The 6,000-nt window shown below is 36.8% G+C and overlaps 1 pseudogene; it reads left to right on the forward strand.

The window, feature by feature from the left end:
- Positions 1–3,478: 3,478 nt before the first annotated feature.
- Positions 3,479–3,578, forward strand: LOC113354926 (annotated as a pseudogene).
- The last annotated feature ends 2,422 nt before the right edge of the window (positions 3,579–6,000 follow it).

Here is a 6,000-nt window from a genome sequence, read left to right on the forward strand (position 1 = left end):
TTTTTTTCTTTTTTTTTTCTTTTTTCTTTTTTCTTTTTTCTTTTTTCTTTTTTTTTTTAACATGGAATTTACAACATGGTAACTCTTTTGATACATAGAGAGAAAGGAATAAAAATTACATGACACTTAGCAAGAGGTAGCCCTTTTTGATGCACCCAGTTAAATTCGATGGTTGTCTTTCTTAATGTAACCTCCACCTTCTATCCCAACCAACCAAAGAACAAGCTAGTCAAGTTTCGTTCAGTATTCTAAAGTGATTGGAAACTAAAACTTCCGATAGAACACCTCAAGGATGAGGCTATACATGTATTGGTAGATCGTGCGCGTGGAAGTTTCTTATCACTATGTGAATTGTGCTAGAATCAGGGGTGCCTAAATATCTAGACTAAGAATCCTAATAAAAATACATATTTGCACAAGAGTCAACATTTCAAGGTAAATGAGCTCCATTTTTATGTTTTTTTAATTTTTTAATTAATTTTTTTTTTTCAATTTTTTCAAAAAGAATTCAAAAAGAAGGAGTTCTTGTTTTCAATTATGGCATGTGATCGTGGTATCTACTCTATACCCCCAAACCTAAACTAAACATTGTCCTCAATGTTTCAAAAAATGTAAAGAATTATAATACAACAAATGAAGAGGATCATGCTGAGTAGAGAAAAAGGGAAGAGATTACCCAATTTGACGGCGAAAGAAAGATTACAACTCCGTTATTCAAGGCAAAAATCCAACATTTTTTAGTTAAGAGTCACATTGGATTAGCAAAATATGTACAAAAGAAACAAAAGATTTAACTAAGAAACTATCTACTAGACTCTATACAAGAAAATTTGGTTTTTAATGGGATTGGACTTTTTGGGAAAAATTTGGACTTGTCGGGAGACATTTGGTTTTGTTGGGAATGAAAAACATTTGGTTTTTGATGGGAAAGAGAAAATTTTGATTCTTAGGGAAAAAGAAAATTTTGTTTTTTAGGGAAAAAGGCCCAGCTGACAACTTATAGTTTGAGTACGAGGCCCAAATCATTCCTTGAGGCACTGGCTATTCCAGTCCTCTTGGGTGAAGCACTGGCTAGCCCAGGCATGGTTTCTACAACACCCATAACATCTATTTATACCCAAGATACAAAATTAGGGTTCTTACAAATATTCCCCAAATTACACAGTTGAAATTAGGGTTCGACTTTACCTAATTTGACGTGACAAATCACTCAAGAAGGTCGACCCATTTCTTCTCTGACTCTCCTGCTCCTCTCCATGCCTTCCAATTGCGTTTATAACTCGACCTATTCTATTGATTTCTTACCTAGGGTTTCAGAGAGAAATCAGGGAAGAAATCCAGAGAATAGATGGCTAGAAGTTTAGGGGAATGATGGGTTTCGGTGAGGGATAGCCATGATGGCTTTTGGTGGTTGATTGTGGTGGTTGAGGCAGTGGAGTTGGCGGAGTTGGTGGTGAAGGTGAGGCTGTTGCAGACGGAGTGGAGAAGATGGAGGTGGAGTCGATGGAATTAGGGATAGGGGTGTGTTTGGTTCTGCGGGTATAGGTGTTAGGTGTTTGGGTGTTGAGCGGTTTTCATCAAGTCTCGATGATTCGCGAAGATGAGCCGTGGGATGCGGAAATGATAGATTGATCTAACGGCTACAAGTGAAGAGGCTGGTATCGACCGTCGGATGCCTGATACAACGAAACTGACGGCTCAAGATGGAGTTAGGTGCTGTAGTGTTATACAAGAGCTTCAGACTTTGATGTACTGGCGATGCTGCGACCATTGGATTCAGATGTGATCCAATCTGACGGCTAGAAAGGGAAACGGGTATGGATATAAGAAATGGGTTTGGGTAAGGGTTTTGGACCTTGGGTATGCCAAGCCCATATCTTCTTTAAGAACAATTCTTCCTTGTTAAGCCCATTTCTAGCCTTTCGGTCTTGTGCACAACATTCCTCGTGGCTTCCTTGCGTAATTCCTCTCGGCTTCCACCACTTTTCTGCTCTTTTCGCTCCGTAATTCCATCCAAAATTTATTTAGAACCTAAAAATACAAAATTAATTAAGAAAAGTATTTATTCTTGAAAACAATGAAAATACAGAATATGGGATAAAATGGAGAATTAGAGCACAAAAGATGAGTTAATTGCCAAGAAAAAGATATAGAAATATGCACTTTTTAGCACTCATCATACATAGAATGGCAGTAAGTTCACACTGGATCCTAATTCAAGTAAAGCTTTTTCTACCCGGAAGTTACCTATTGTGCAAGCAATGGTAGGATAACCTGGGTCTTTGTACTTTGGAGTTGTGGTGTTCTGAATGATTGAACTTATGTGACTAGCTAAAAAGGCTTTCTTATGGAGGCTAAGTTTTCGCTTTCACGTACACATATCCTTAAGGAACTTGGAATAAGCAGGAATTTGCCTAATTTCATCTAATAAAGGAAGGTTTATGGTAACTTGCTTAAAAACCTCCACTATGTCATTAAAGTTCGATTCCTTCTTTGTTGGTACTAATAGTTGAGGAAATGGGGCTCTAGGCATAAAATCAGACCTTTCAGGAACCGAATTCACATCATCAGAAACTTTATCAGTCTCCTCAGCTACTGGTCCTGAGAGGTGAGATTCTGAGGGGTGAACTACAATATGTTCACTATCGGGCATGGTAACCTTATTTTCTATAACTCTACCACTCCTAAGGGTTCTAACAGCATTCAATTGATTCGATGGTTTTGCACCTAATTCATGAACTCCTCTAGGGTTGGATTGTGTTTGACTAGGAAACTTACCTTTTTTTTTCAAAGAATCACTTATCAGACCAACCTGGGTTTTTAACTCGGAAATAGCCTGACTATTTTCTTGTCCTATCCTGTTACTAGCTTGTAGACTCTGTTCTACGGATAACTGAAATTTTGCAGTTTGCTGAGTTAAGAAGGCGAGAGGTTCCTCTAAACTTAGGATTTTCTTATCTGACTGATTCTGAAACTGAGCTAGTCCTGAAAGATTCTTAGTATAGCCAAAACCTGGGGGAGCATTAGAATTACTAAACTAACCTTGACTTTGACCCTTAGACCACGAAAGGTTCGGATGGTTTCTCCAACCAGGATTATAGGTTTCTGAATATGGGTCAATCTTTTGACGGTTATCAAATCTAGTGTTATTATAAAGAGCATTGGCTTTCTCTTCAATATTCTGGCCTTCCAAAAATGGCTCCACTCTACCACTAGTCTGGCCCACTTCTAAGGCTTCTAACCTTTTTGTTATAGCAGCAATTTTGGCATCTGATTCATAGTCTCCTTCTATCCTATTAACGTTTCCTCTACTTAAAAGAATTCCCATTGCTGGGTTTTTTCGGCGATTTCATTAAAAAATTCCATCGCCGCATCAACAGTTTGGTTTTCAAATCCAATAGTTTGATTTCATTAAACCATGGTCGTTATGGAATAATCTAAACCCTCATAAAGGATCTGAACTAGCCTAACATTTTCTAAACCATGATGAGGACATTGGGATAATAAATCATTGAAACTTTCCAAATACCTATATAAAGATTCTCCCTCTTGTTGTGAAAATGTGCATATTTGCGTCCTAATAGACGATGTTTTGTGCCTAGGGAAAAACTTATTGAAAAAGGCAGGTGTAAGTTGTTCATATGTCTCAATTGACTCGGAGTCCAAACTATACAGCCACGACTTGGCCTTATCTTTCAGGGAAAATGGGAATAACCTAAGTTTCAAAGCATCATCATCTAAGCCTCTAATTCTTAGAGTACTACAAATTTCCTCAAAATCCCTAACATGGTAATAAGGGTTTTCATTTTCTTTCCCTAAAAAGATTGGGAGCATCCGTAAGGTCCTAGGTTTTAGTTCATAGGGTGCCTCCATTTCAGCTAACTTAATACACGAAGGAGGAGTAGTCCTAGTTGGATTCAACAAATCTTTCAAAGTTGTCATTTCTGGCACTATCGGAGCAACATGGATTCTCTCCTCAGTCAAAGTACATTCAAAAACAGACTCTTCAAAAGTCGGACTCTCTAGATTAAGGTAATCGAGACGCTTCGAACTACTAGGTTTCTCTTTAACAAATCTACCTAGTGCGTCTCTTTTATGTTCAGGCATACAATAGTATTTTCTAAATTGAAAGGGTAAGCACACACAGATTAAAGCCGACTCAACCAAATCAAACCTATTGATTTCCAGCAAACAAAAAGCATGATGGCTCCACTTAGATTGTTTCTAGACCAACTTCTAATCCTTCGAACGGGAATTCGTTACAATTTAAGCAAACCCCTCTGGAATCAATCCGAGTTAACGTAAGTTGAATAGAGGCGAGGGAAGCTCGGTGGATCTTTGATACCCAAGGCCTCACCGGTATTACAAGGCGGATCAGTCACGTGTTCAACTTACAGAAACCGTCAAGAACTTCGAAATATGCTTAAAAGAGTAACCAATATTTTTTGAATGACTTTCCTGTTAAGATCGTTACCCTATCGGTCTCGTTCTAGTCAAAATTTTAGGCTTAGGTTCGCGTAGGTTACGTGTTCCTAAAGCGGGCAAGAAGAGAACGATGATGAAATCCGAACCCTTATCTTGTATGGCCAGGCCTTGCCCTTTACTAGAAAAATAAATGTACGTATTCAGTCCTTAACATATATGTATACGAAGGAGTCCAGTAACTCGCTGACAGGGGATTCGCGAGTGTTTAAAATATTACCTCCCGTTCCAGACGGGGGATGAATCGGTTGTAGTCGAATCGGGCCACTGACTCCGATGTCTAGTGTACCAGCCCAAGGTGCAGAGACAATATCGTAATTGTCCTCATTCTCTGCAAACAGTTTATATTTAAAGTACCCTTCCGTAGGGTAATAAAAAAAATAATGTCCCAAAGTCCAAAAAGTAAAGAAAAATTACAAAAATAATAAACCCTAATACAGTTTTTTTTTTTTTTCTAAAAGAAAATAAACAAACCCTAAACTAAAATTGTCTAAAATAAAATTGTCTTCTTTTCTGTTCTTTTTGCTTTAATCTTTAGCTCCAAGTATTTATGAAATCATTAAACTCTTTGGCTCAATTTTCTTTATGATCCAAAACCTGTAGACACAAGATAAATACCCAAAAACATAAAAAAGAACATAAATAATAAAAAAATAAAAAAAATAAAAAATAAAAAAATAAAAAAATAAATCTTAAACCCTAAAAACAAGTCCGCGTCTGCGGCGCCAAAAATTGATGTGATTTGTAGATAGTGGTAAAAGTGGTTCGATTCTCAGACTTGTGAAGGATATTAATTAGACTTAAATTCTAATATTAAAATAGAAAACTCACTAAAATTATATCAAACTCAATCAAAGTTGATATCAATATTAAAAGAACACTGAGGCTAAAATTCCACTATTTTCCAAATTCAAAGTGATTTAATCCAATATTTATATTCATGCAATTTTTTTCGTTCAATTTGATTCTAAACTATTGCAACAAGTAGATTCTCAAAATAACAAGTGTAAATCCGAAGCATAGAACATCAAAAACCTAGGTCCAAGCATGCTCTATCAAAAGAAATAACAACTGCTTGACAAGAATCATTCAAACAATTTTCACTCAAGGAAAAACAATCTTAAAAATAATTGCGATAAATAAATAAATAAGAATATACCACTTTTTTTTGGAAAAATAGCTTCCTCTATCACCTCAGCAATGGGGTTTAGCTCCTTATATTAATCATGATCTCAAAATATTTGTTTATGGCTCAAAAGATGATTAAAATGATGAAAAGTGATAATACAGACGATTAGCAACAGTTTGTTGGTGTTGCAGAATCACTGTTACAGAGAGAAATAGTAGTTAAAGACCTAATGCAACTGCTGTGATGAACGACACATGGGTTCTGCTGAGAAGCAACGATAGTTTTCTGCGACAGTTGCTTGTGTGTTAATGTTCTTCGTGTTCTTCCTCTTCAGAAGCAGCAACAGAATAAGGTATTTTGCTGCAACTCGATCTTTGGAGCTCTGTGGT

The sequence above is a fragment of the Papaver somniferum genome, chromosome 2 (assembly GCF_003573695.1).
Source record: "Papaver somniferum cultivar HN1 chromosome 2, ASM357369v1, whole genome shotgun sequence".
Taxonomy (NCBI): Eukaryota; Viridiplantae; Streptophyta; class Magnoliopsida; order Ranunculales; family Papaveraceae; genus Papaver; species Papaver somniferum.